This window comes from Pseudophryne corroboree, chromosome 1 (genome assembly GCF_028390025.1).
Source record: "Pseudophryne corroboree isolate aPseCor3 chromosome 1, aPseCor3.hap2, whole genome shotgun sequence".
Taxonomy (NCBI): Eukaryota; Metazoa; Chordata; class Amphibia; order Anura; family Myobatrachidae; genus Pseudophryne; species Pseudophryne corroboree.
Window position 1 is genome coordinate 817,863,931 of NC_086444.1, and position 13,239 is coordinate 817,877,169.

General features: G+C 48.5%; 2 protein-coding genes across 3 annotated transcripts in view; one reads left to right on the top strand and one right to left on the bottom strand.

Annotated features, from left to right (window-relative positions):
- Positions 1-6,376, bottom strand: part of GTF2E2 (general transcription factor IIE subunit 2) — a 120,743-nt gene extending 114,367 nt beyond the window's left edge. The window contains exon 1 of the mRNA XM_063919421.1: positions 6,182-6,376. The gene's annotated coding sequence lies outside the window, so the exon portion shown is untranslated. The remainder of the gene's footprint in view (positions 1-6,181) is intronic.
- A 78-nt stretch (positions 6,377-6,454) lies between these two features.
- LOC134910997 (putative nuclease HARBI1) overlaps positions 6,455-13,239 on the top strand; it is a 125,482-nt gene continuing 118,697 nt past the window's right edge. The window contains exon 1 of one of the 2 annotated variants that reach the window (XM_063919409.1): positions 6,455-6,491. The gene's annotated coding sequence lies outside the window, so the exon portion shown is untranslated. Of the gene's footprint in view, positions 6,492-6,546; positions 6,713-13,239 lie in introns of those variants that run through there. The other variant, XM_063919402.1, reaches the window with a different exon arrangement.

A 13,239-nucleotide genomic window follows, 5' to 3' on the forward strand; every position in this document is an offset into this window, starting at 1 on the left:
AAGGCCATAGGGGGCTCTAAAACGCCCGCTACCTTAGATGGCAGACGCGGATGTCGACACGGATACTGACACCAGTGTCGACGACGATGAGTCTAGTCTAATGTCCACTAAGGCCATTCGTTGCATGATTGAAGCAATCAAAGAGGTGTTACAAATTTCTGATATAAACCCAGGTACCACTAAAAAGGGTATTATGTTTGGGGAGAAAAAACTACCCGTAGTTTTTCCCCCCATCAGAAGAATTAAATGAAGTGTGTGAAGAAGCGTGGGCTTTCCCGGATAAAAGATTGGTAATCTCTAAGAAGTTACTAATGGCGTTCACTTTCCCGCCAGAGGATAGGTCACGTTGGGAGACACCCCCTAGGGTGGATAAAGCGCTCACACGTTTGTCAAAAAAGGTGGCACTACCGTCTCCGGATACGGCCGCCCTCAAGGAACCTGCTGATAGAAAGCAGGAGGCGATCCTGAAGTCTGTATATACACACACTCAGGCATTATACTTAGACCAGCTATTGCGTCAGCATGGATGTGCAGTGCTGCCGCTGCGTGGTCAGATTCCCTGTCAGAAAATATTGACACCCTAGACAGGGACACTATTCTGCTAACCATAGAGCATATAAAAGACTCAGTCTTACACATGAGAGATGCACAGAGGGAGATCTGCCGGCTGGCATCTAAAATAAGTGTATTGTCCATTTCTGCTAGGAGAGGCTTATGGACTCGCCAGTGGACAGGGGATGCAGATTCAAAAAGGCACATGGAAGTTTTGCCTTATAAGGGTGAGGAGTTATTTGGGGATGGTCTCTCGGACCTAGTTTCCACAGCAACTGCTGGGAAGTCAGCATTTTTACCCCATGTTCCCTCACAGCCTAAAAAGGCGCCGTTTTATCAGGTACAGTCCTTTCGGACTCAGAAAAACAGGCGTGGAAAAGGCGGGTCCTTTCTGTCCAGAGGCAGAGGTAGGGGAAAAAGGCTGCAACAAACAGCAGGTTCCCAGGAGCAAAAGTCCTCCCCCGTTTCTTCCAAGTCCGCCGCATGACGGTGGGGCTCCACAGGCGGAGCCAGGTACGGTGGGGGGCCGCCTCAAAAATTTCAGCGATCAGTGGGCTCGCTCACAGGTGGATCCCTGGATCCTGCAAATAGTATCTCAAGGGTACAAACTGGAATTCGAGGCGTCTCCACCCCACCGGTTCCTAAAATCTGCCTTGCCGATTACTCCTTCAGACAGGGAGGCTGTGCTAGCGGCAATTCACAAGCTGTATTCCCAGCAGGTGATAATCAAGGTGCCCCTACTTCAACAAGGACGGGGTTACTATTCCACACTGTTTGTGGTACCGAAACCGGACGGTTCGGTGAGACCCATTTTAAATTTGAAATCCTTGAACACATACATAAAAAAATTCAAGTTCAAGATGGAATCGCTCAGGGCGGTTATTGCAAGCCTGGACGAGGGGGATTACATGGTATCCCTGGACATCAAGGATGCTTACCTGCATGTCCCCATTTACTATCCTCACCAGGAGTACCTCAGATTTGTGTTACAGGATTGCCATTACCAATTCCAGACGCTGCCGTTTGGACTCTCCACGGCACCGAGGGTGTTTACCAAGGTAATGGCGGAAATTATGATACTCCTTCGAAAAAAGGGAGTTTTAATTATCCCGTACTTGGACGATCTCCTAATAAAGGCGAGGTCCAAGGAGCAGTTGTTGGTGGGAGTAGCACTATCTCAGGAGGTGCTACACCAGCACGGTTGGATTCTGAATATTCCAAAATCACAGCTGGTTCCGACGACACGTCTACTGTTCCTGGGTATGATTCTGGATACAGTCCAGAAAAAAGTGTTTCTCCCGGAGGAGAAAGCCAAGGAGCTGTCATCTCTAGTCAGAGACCTCCTGAAACCAAAACAGGTATCGGTGCATCACTGCACGCGGGTCCTGGGAAAGATGGTGGCTTCTTACGAAGCAATTCCTTTCGGCAGGTTCCATGCCAGAATCTTTCAGTGGGACCTGTTGGACCAATGGTCCGGATCGCATCTTCAGATGCATCGCCTAATAACCCTGTCTCCAAGAACCAGGGTGTCTCTGCTGTGGTGGCTGCAGAGTGCTCATCTTCTAGAGGGCCGCAGATTCGGCATACAGGACTGGGTCCTGGTGACCACGGATGCCAGCCTTCGAGGCTGGGGGGCAGTCACACAGGGAAGAAACTTCCAAGGACTATGGTCGAGTCAGGAGACTTCCCTACACATAAATATTCTGGAACTAAGGGCCATTTACAATGCCCTAAGTCAGGCAAAATCCCTGCTTCTACACCAGCCGGTACTGATCCAGTCAGACAACATCACGGCAGTCGCCCATGTAAATCGACAGGGCGGCACAAGAAGCAGGATGGCAATGGCAGAAGCCACAAGGATTCTCCGATGGGCGGAAAATCACGTACTAGCACTGTCAGCAGTGTTCATTCCGGGAGTGGACAACTGGGAAGCAGACTTTCTCAGCAGGCACGACCTCCACCCGGGAGAGTGGGGACTTCATCCAGAAGTCTTCACGCTGATTGTAAATCGATGGGAACGGCCACAGGTGGACATGATGGCGTCCCGTCTAAACAAAAAACTAGACAGATATTGCGCCAGGTCAAGGGACCCTCAGGCGATAGCTGTGGACGCTCTAGTGACACCGTGGGTGTACCAGTCAGTTTATGTGTTCCCTCCTCTGCCTCTCATACCAAGGGTACTGAGAATAATAAGAAAACGATGAGTAAGAACAATACTCGTGGTTCCGGATTGGCCAAGACGAGCGTGGTACCCGGAACTTCAAGAGATGATCTCAGAGGACCCATGGCCTCTGCCGCTCAGACAGGACCTGCTGCAGCAGGGGCCCTGTCTGTTCCAAGACTTACCGTGGCTGCGTTTGACGGCATGGCGGTTGAACGCCGGATCCTGAAGGAAAAGGGCATTCCGGAGGAAGTCATTCCTACGCTGATTAAAGCCAGGAAAGATGTAACTGCAAAGCATTATCACCGCATATGGCGGAAATATGTTGCTTGGTGTGAGGCCAAAAAGGCCCCAACAGAGGAATTTCAACTAGGTCGATTTCTGCATTTCCTACAAGCAGGAGTGACTATTTGCCTGAAATTAGGCTCCATTAAGGTACAGATCTCGGCTCTGTCGATTTTCTTCCAGAAAGAACTAGCTTCACTACCTGAAGTTCAGACGTTTGTGAAAGGAGTGCTGCATATTAAGCCCCCGTTTGTGCCTCCTGTGGCACCTTGGGATCTCAACGTGGTGTTGAGTTTCTTAAAATCACATTGGTTTGAGCCACTTAAAACCGTGGATCTAAAATATCTCACGTGGAAAGTGGTCATGTTATTGGCCTTGGCTTCAGCCAGGCGTGTGTCAGAATTGGCAGCTTTGTCATGTTAAAGCCCTTATCTGATTTTCCATATGGATAGGGCGGAATTGAGGACTCGTCCCCAGTTTCTCCCTAAGGTGGTATCAGCTTTTCAGTTGAACCAACCTATTGTGGTGCCTGCGGCTACTAGGGACTTGGAGGATTCCAAGTTACTGGACGTAGTCAGGGCCTTGAAAATTTATGTTTCCAGGACGGCTAGAGTCAGTAAAACTGACTCGCTATTTATCCTGTATGCACCCAACAAACTGGGTGCTCCTGCTTCTAAGCAGACTATTGCTCGCTGGATTTGTAGCACAATTCAGCTGGCGCATTCTGCGGCTGGACTGCCGCATCCTAAATTAGTAAAAGCCCATTCCACATGGAAGGTGGGCTCATCTTGGGCGGCTGCCCGAGGGGTCTCGGCTTTACAACTTTGCCGAGCTGCTACTTGGTCAGGGGCAAACACGTTTGCAAAATTCTACAAATTTGATACCCTGGCTGAGGAGGACCTTGAGTTCTCTCATTCGGTGCTGCAGAGTCATCCGCACTCTCCCGCCCGTTTGGGAGCTTTGGTATAATCCCCATGGTCCTTTCGGAGTTCCCAGCATCCACTAGGACGTCAGAGAAAATAAGATTTTACTCACCGGTAAATCTATTTCTCGTAGTCCGTAGTGGATGCTGGGCGCCCATCCCAAGTGCGGATTGTCTGCAATACTTGTACATAGTTATTGTTAACTAAAGGGTTATTGTTGAGCCATCTGTTGAGAGGCTCAGTTGTTTTCATACTGTTAAACTGGGTATAGTATCACGAGTTATACGGTGTGATTGGTGTGGCTGGTATGAGTCTTACCCGGGATTCAAAATCCTTCCTTATTATGTCAGCTCGTCCGGGCACAGTGTCCTAACTGAGGCTTGGAGGAGGGTCATAGTGGGAGGAGCCAGTGCACACCAGGTGACCTAAAAGCTTTCTTTAGTTGTGCCCAGTCTCCTGCGGAGCCGCTATTCCCCATGGTCCTTTCGGAGTTCCCAGCATCCACTACGGACTACGAGAAATAGATTTACCGGTGAGTAAAATCTTATTTTCCCCAACTTTGCCCATACAGTACAGATAGTTTTCAATGATTTGCAGATCATTTTCAGTTAATGCCCATACACATTAGAAGACTTGAAAGGTTAACAATGTGGAAGATGAGCGATTTCCCTTCAACTCCCTGATAAACGATATTGCGTGTACACACTGAGCGATTTTACAAACTATCTGAACGACAAACAATCTGCTCTGCTGGGATTAAGAGGATTGAACTGCATGTATGGACGACCTACGACACACTTCAAACAAGCCCATCGTTCATAGTTTACTTTGTACACACTAGACGATTTGAAAGATAGATCGTTCAAAACAGTCTTCATCGCTCAAATCATTGGAAGAAGAAATCTTCTAGCGTGTCTGGGCATTTAAACAGATCTGCCAATCTTGAAAGACTCCTCAGTTTAACGGTTTGCAGATCTGCCGATTGTTATTATAGACTAGCAGCAGGAGCGGCTCTTGCCGCGGGCAAGCAGGATTCTTGCCCGGGGTGCCGCACCCTGAAAGGCGCTTCCACCGCCTGACATTTGCTGCGCCTGACTGGACTAAACCTCCCATTGGCCCCCGGGGCAGCGTCCGACGTTGCGGGCAGCCTCTGAGCAGCTCCCCCAGTCACATAGCTGCCCCATTCACATAGCAGCGGCGGCGGCCGGGGAATTAGAGCAAGAGCAGCCGAGGACTCCACATCAGGACTGCAGCTCCCCGCACCCACTGCGGCAGGGGCGGACGACCCTCCGTTTGTGTTGGGGAGGCTGGGCCTCCAGCAGGTGGGTGATGCCTGCTCCGCAGTCCCTGGGGTCCTATACTCGCGTCCGTAATGTCCAGGGTACAGCTACAGTGGACAAAACTACAGGGGGCACAACTCTACTGGGGGTACAGCTACAAGGGGCACAACTACAGGGGGGAAAACTGGCCACAAGGCCCCTGACTAGCAGTCTACATTCCCAATCGATCTGTGAAATTAAACATGTTGAAAACCCTGATAACAATAACAATTGATTTGTAACAGAAATCTGCAACCTGTGAACCCCATACATTGCAGATTTGACAATTTTGCAAATTGACTGCTGCTGTATAGGCCCCTTAACCAATTTCAACTGACAGAAAAATCAAAACTACACTAATAAGTGAACTGCAACACAATAGGGACAATTTTTTAGTAAAATAGCATACAAGTTATTAAAATTTGAAACTCTCCTTTAATGACATGAACGAATAATACTTAAAAGACAACCTACTGGGGCAAAACAATGTATGTAACAACCAGTTATCAATACTGTTTTTCTTCCCTGATGCTCCGAGAGTGGTTTTATAACCAGCACCTGTACCTTGAAGAGTGCCCTCCTATGAGCTACAGACATGGTGCGGAGCCGCCCCTGACACCCATAGTGCACAGCAGAACATGGCACTGACCATCTATACTTTACAGACTGCCCTCCTATGAGGAGCTATAGGTACCTGACAGCCAGGGTGTATGACAGCACTGGGCACTAACCGCCTATTATACCCTAAACACTGGCCTATTCTGAGCAAATGTACAGACCCCAGCCAATCAGGATTATGAAAGCATAGAGGTCTAAACACCAGTGCCCCACAGGCTGCCCTCTCCTATGGAAAACTACAGGCTTCTGGCTGCCACAGAGGACAGCACAGGGCACTGACCACCGACAGACTATAGAGCGGGGACAATGATTATTACACTCACAGTTCCACGGCGAGCAGCGAGGAACTCTTAGCAACCGACTTCAATCGGCACTGGCGAGCAGCGAGGAACTCTTAGCAACCGACTTCAATCGGCACTGCCAATCAGCGCACAGGCTTCCTTTCTCCTCCGGTGACGTCAATTACCACAAACGCCGGTGGGCTTCTCGCAGCTCACGCTCTGCATTGTTATTGTTACTGTTTTTTTTAATAAAGTTTGGCGGGGTAGCGGCACGGCCTACCTCTGGGTTCAGAGCGCTGCCTCTGATTGGTGCGTGAAGCTTAGCAACCATCGCAGCGTGATGACGTCGAGCGTGAGTACGGCGCGCTTCAGTGACATTCGAGGAGTTTTCTTGTTTTGTTTCTGTATTTATTTAGTTTTGTCTTAAGTTAGCACTCTCTTGTGCTGCAGATGCTATAGTGTTGGTACGGAGTGATGAGTAATCGCGTGTTCGAACCATAACATTGCTGTACAAGTCTGCTCCTAGGCATCGCTGCTGTGTAGGGAGCATGCATCGCGACTCATCATCCCTAGGTGACTATAGGGCATTGCAGCCGCGTCCCTACCGTCAAACTGACTTCTTTTTATAATGGGTTCATTAGCTTTACTCTAGGTAATTAACTCAGCGAAATGATTGAGTTTGGATAACCGAAGGTAGTGAGGTACTGTTAAAGCAGAAGTAAAAGTATGATGTCAGTATGGGCAGCACTACAATTGCCAGTGATGCAGCTCCCTGCCTGAACTGATCAGTGGGCATGTCCTTTGTAAAATATTTAAAACAATCCCCTTTAATTAACAACTTGTACAATTAAACAAAAAGAAGACAAAACCACGTTGAAGAATGTGTGTATGTTGTGGCTGGTCATGTATCTTAGGACCATTCTGGTTATAAATCTTATCTATGTTTCCTTTGGAGATGCTACTCCTAATAGGGTCATACTTGTAAAGAAAGTGGTGTTATGGTCATTTGGGAGTAGATGTATTACAAATGGAGTTTGTTAAGTGTGTGGTTCCGCTTTCCCACCAGATTGTGGTGAAGCGGATCCACACATTAACGGACTGTACTATCCAGTGTCTGCCGATGTGGTAGAGTATTATTTGATCCTCCCGGTGAAGTGCACTGTCACACTATTGCATACCTCCCAACATGATCCTTTCCAGGAAGAACAGAATGCTCTGCTCCTGGACTTCCCTCTTAGTGTATGACTGCCATCACCTGTGGTGAAACACCTATCTCTTACGTCTTAGACGAGGATGCTGGGGTCCATTTTAATACCATGGGGTATAGACGGTTCCGCAGGAGCCTTCGGCACTTTAAGACTTTTCAACAGTGTGAACTGGCTCCTCCCTCTATGCCCCTCCTCCAGACCTCAGTTTAGAAAATGTGCCCAGGAGACTGGATGCACACTAGTGGAGCTCTACAGAGCTTTGCTGGAAAAATACTTTCTTAGGTTTTTTATTTTACAGGGAAGCTGCTGGCAACAGCTTCCCTGCTTCGTGGGACTTAGGGGGGGAAGTAGGAACCAACTTCTCAATCAGTTAATGGTTCTGCTTCCGCTCACAGGACACCATTAGCTCCTGAGGGGTACTGAACACAGCCCAAGCCTGGCCAGCGTTCATTCCCACAGCACTGCCGCCACCCCCTAACAGAGCCAGAAGTCAGAAGGCTGGTGAGTATGTTACCGGAGCCCTGCAGAGAGGGGATCCTCCGGTCATTGTTGGCGGCATACTGGTACATGCGCAGCGCGTGCCATGTCTCTCAGCACAAGAGTAAAGAGCGCGTGGGGGGGGGGGGCACTCTCAGGGCATGTTTTAAAACCTTACTCTCACTGGCAAAAAGGGTACATACATGTACAGCAGCCGATGTGCCATCCCCAGCCAGTATAAATATTACATTGCTTAAGCTGAAGGGCGGGGCTTCTCCTCAGACTTGCCAGAACACTCACTGGGTGCCATTTTCTCCTGCAGAAACTCCAATGTGAAGCTCCTGAATGCTATTTCTCCTCATGACAACGCTGATACAAGTACAGGGTGTTATAGAAGGGGCAGAGAGTGTTCATTATAATTAGGTTCGTGGGCCTATTATTGGTATATGCGCTGTAAGTGGGTAATATTTCCACAATTCACAATAAGGCGCAGTGTGTGGACTGGCAAATCCCTCTGTGTCTCTCTGACAGACTTTAGTGTGGGTCTGTAAGAATTTCACTCTTGTGGTGGCTTCAAAGTTCTCACCTCCTGGAGGGACGCAGGTTCGGGATTCAGACTTGGATCCTGGTGACCACAGATGCATGCCAGGGCCGGTTCCGGGGCTTCTGGCGCCCCGGGTGGCATTAGGGGGCGTGGCTTCATACAGGGGGCGTGGTCAGTTACACCCCCTGTACTGTTGTGGGATGTGCTCACTGTAATGATGTGCGGTGCGCGATGACGTCAACGCGCACCGCACAGCAAAGGTCCTCTCCACGAAGGTAAACTAGACGCTAAGCGTCTAGTTCCCTTCGTAGAGAGGACCTTTGCTGTGCGGTGCGCGATGACGTCAACGCGCACCACACATCATTACAGTGAAGGTCCTCTCCAGGAAGAGAAATTAGACGCGTAGCGTCTAGTTCCCCTTCACAGCGGGCCGCGGCAGCGGGGGGCACCACAGCAGCAGCGGATCTTGCCATGGTGCGGCGCCCTCCGGAAGGCGGCGCCCCGGGCAAAAGTCCTGCTTGCCCGTGGCAAGATCCGCTACTGATGCAAGCCTCCGAGGTTGGGGAGCAGTCACGCAAGGAGAAAGCTTCCAAGGACGATGGTCAAGTCAAGAAGTACTCCTTCACATAAACATTCTGGAATTGAGAGCTGTGTACAACAGCCTTCATCAAGCGGCACACCTTCTTCAAGGTCGTCCCATACAGATTCAGTCAGACAATATAACGGCAGTAGCTTACATAAACAGCCAGGGCGGAACAAAAAGCAGAGCAGCAATGGCAGCGGTGACAAAGATACTCCTCTGGGCAGAAAGACATGCAACAACTCTGTCTGCAGTTTTCATTCCGGGAGTGAACTGGGAAGCAGACTTCCTCAGCAGACACGATCTTCATCCAGGAGAATGGGGCCTCCACCCAGAAGTCTTTGCAGGGGTAGCAGATCGTTGGGGCGTTCCTCAAGTAGATATGATGGCATCACGTCTCAACAAGAAGCTTCAGAAATATTGTTACAGGTCAAGAGACCCACAAGCAATAGCAGTGGATGCACAGGTGACCCAGTGGGTGTTTCAGTCGGTGTATCTTGTCAAAGTCGAAAAATATTGCAGTACACACATCACGTACAAACTACACACAGATGGCCTCCCTGCGTGCACTTGTTCTGTCGTGCGTGCGCATATCCGCAATTTGCGTATGGTCGATCCCGCGGTCCTGCGCATTAGCGCGTGGTATGAGTATTTACGGTAGAGTTTGTGAACGCACGGAAGGCTATCAAAACACATTACATATTTAATCCAAATAGTGCACAATGTACACATAGTATCCCTGCACAACATCAGAAAGTAACAACAGTTGAAATGGTAACAGAACAAAGGGATTCACCTTTACAGAATAGGAGGGGACAGAACAAGGTCATAAGGTGGTGTTTGGGATCCAGCTGAAGGTTATTTTAAGGGTAACATTCCGGTGTTGGTTTGAGAAAGATCGCATGTTCCTGCGGATAGTTATGTGCAGGAGCAGAATATAGATATAAACTGTATTTACTGTACATTATGTATGCGGCGGGAATCCAGAGGAGGCCACCCACAAGAGCAGTTGAGAAAGACATCGCCTACTTATTCAAACCGACCTATGACCTCTACTGTACTGTAAATGTGCATTCCTGTGTCCAATGGACAAAGAGATTACAGTATCTATTGTATTGCTTTTTGGAAGAATTGTATAAAGAGAGCTGCTGCAGGCCTGGTCTGATACAAGACTCACAAAGTTATCTATCAGATGACCGAGGACCGGGCCGGGAAGCGCAAGCGAATCTACTCACGTAGTTACCATTGAATGTAGCCATCTATTCTGTTATATTATATTGTATTGTTTGTATTGTAATACAACAATTTCAGCAATAATCCACTGTGGTGTCGGAACCCAGCGGTAAAATCACAATTGGTGTCGTGTCTTCATTGCCCTGCTAAGGTTTAAAGCGTATTTTCATTGCATTGCATAACTGTTCAGGGTTTGTGGTGTATCTCTGGGTGTGTACGCGCTGTGAGTACTTTGTACCGTCAGCGCGGCGTTTGTACGTGAAGTCCGTACGCAGTACGGGACTTTGTACGCTAATAGCGTACAAAGTGCGCAGAGTGTGTGTTAAGTACAGCGGCCGCAGCGGCTCCATGGTAAAGTGTATTTAAGGTGTGTTTAAGGTATAGCTTTCTTTCCTAAGGATATTTCAGCATTATCAATTGGGGGCTCTCCGGTTTTCCACATACTTACTACCTAACAGGTCACAGCAGACTCAATCTGTCAGCAAAAGGGTGGACAGAAAGTATCCTACGTATCCTTTTCTTGGTCGATGGATGCTGAAAACCCTGCTTGATTGCTGATTAGTTGGCGTCTGCTCTGTATGGTTTGTAGAGATGCTGGTAGAACCCGTAAGGTAAACAGGAAAAAAGCTATTTAAAATCTGTGAATTTCTTTTTGGCGCCAAAACCGTACACAGCACCCATACTCTTTGCATACTCTCTCACATTGTTGCCATAACATTCAGATTGCTAGATTCATTTAGGCTTGTGTGAAACCGGAGATATTTGTTGCTATATAGTTAAAAAAAAAGAAAAAAAAATATTTAAGGAAGTAAGCGTAAGGCACAAACACAGTCTGGCCTAGTTGTAAAGGTTTATACAGAAAGAAACTGTGTTGTGTTTAGTGGGCAATAGTAGTTTTATTGCTCACATTTATAGAAGTTGTGTGATCTGTTTTATTGCGTACGCACATTGGTATACGTGGTACGGAACGTGAGGACAGCGTACAAAAACGTGCACGTAGCGCAAGGCCGCACACGTGGCATAGAGGTACGCACGGTTGCGTAATTACGCAAGCTTGCGTAGGGTTGTGCGCGCATAATAAAACCACACAATAGGTTCGTTTAGTTTAAATGTGGGACAGTAGCCACGCTACAATAGCACCAAACCACCCGGTTTCTAAAGAAATTTAGTATAAAAACAAAATTTAGTATAAATACATTTCTCTAACGTCCTAAGTGGATGCTGGGGACTCCGTAAGGACCATGGGGAATAGCGGCTCCGCAGGAGACTGGGCACAAAAGTAAAAGCTTTAGGACTACCTGGTGTGCACTGGCTCCTCCCCCTATGACCCTCCTCCAAGCCTCAGTTAGATTTTTGTGCCCGAACGAGAAGGGTGCATACTAGGTGGCTCTCCTGAGCTGCTTAGAGTAAAAGTTTAAATTAGGTTTTTTATTTTCAGTGAGTCCTGCTGGCAACAGGCTCACTGCACCGAGGGACTAAGGGGAGAAGAAGCGAACTCACCTGCGTGCAGAGTGGATTGGGCTTCTTAGGCTACTGGACATTAGCTCCAGAGGGCCGATCACAGGCCCAGCCATGGATGGGTCCCAGAGCCGCGCCGCCGGCCCCCTTACAGAGCCAGAAGACAGAAGAGGTCCGGAAAATCGGCGGCAGAAGACGTCCTGTCTTCAATAAGGTAGCGCACAGCACCGCAGCTGTGCGCCATTGCTCTCAGCACACTTCACACTCCGGTCACTGAGGGTGCAGGGCACTGGGGGGGGGGGCGCCCTGAGACGCAATAAAAAACACCTTAGATGGCTAAAAATACATCACATATAGCTCCTGGGCTATATGGATGCATTTAACCCCTGCCAGTTTTTCCTTAAAAAAGCGGGAGAAAGGCCGCCGAGAAGGGGGCGGAGCCTATCTCCTCAGCACACAAGCGCCATTTTCCCTCACAGCTCCGTTGGAGGGAAGCTCCCTGGCTCTCCCCTGCAGTCCTGCACTACAGTAACAGGGTAAAACAAGAGAGGGGGGGGCACTAATTTGGCAGATTAATAAATACAGCAGCTATATAAGGGAAAAACACTTATATAAGGTTATCCCTGTATATATATAGCTCTCTGGTGTGTGCTGGCAAACTCTCCCTCTGTCTCCCCAAAGGGCTAGTGGGGTCCTGTCCTCTATCAGAGCATTCCCTGTGTGTGTGCTGTGTGTCGGTACGTTGTGTCGACATGTATGAGGAGGAAAATGGTATGGAGGCGGAGCAATTGCCTGTAATAGTGATGTCACCCCCTAGGGAGTCGACACCTGACTGGATGGTCTTATGGAAGGAATTACGTGATAGCGTCAGCACTTTACAAAAGACTGTTGACGACATGAGACAGCCGGAAAAAACAGTTAATACCTGTCCAGGCATCTCAAACACCGTCAGGGGCTCTAAAGCGCCCGTTACCTCAGATGGTCGACACAGACCCAGACACGGACACGGTGAGGAAACAAACGTATTTTCCAGTAGGGCCACACGTTACATGATCACGGCAATGAAGGAGGTTTTGAACATTTCTGATACTACAAGTACCACAAAAAAGGGTATTATGTGGGGTGTGAAAAAACTACCCGTAGTTTTTCCTGAATCAGATGAATTAAATGAGGTGTGTGATGAAGCGTGGGTTTCCCCCGATAAAAAACTGCTAATTTCTAAAAAATTATTGGCATTATACCCTTTCCCGCCAGAGGTTAGGGCGCGTTGGGAAACACCCCCTAGGGTAGATAAGGCGCTCACACGCTTATCAAAACAAGTGGCGTTACCGTCTCCTGATACGGCCGCCCTCAAAGAGCCAGCTGATAGGAAGCTGGAAAATTTCCTAAAAAGTGTATACACACATACTGGTGTTATACTGCGACCAGCAATCGCCTCAGCCTGGATGTGCAGTGCGGGGCTGGCTTGGTCGGATTCCCTGACTGAAAATATTGATACCCTGGACAGGGACAGTATATTATTGACTATAGAGCATTTAAAGGATGCATTTCTATATATGCGAGATGCACAGAGGGATATTTGCACTCTGGCATCAAGAGT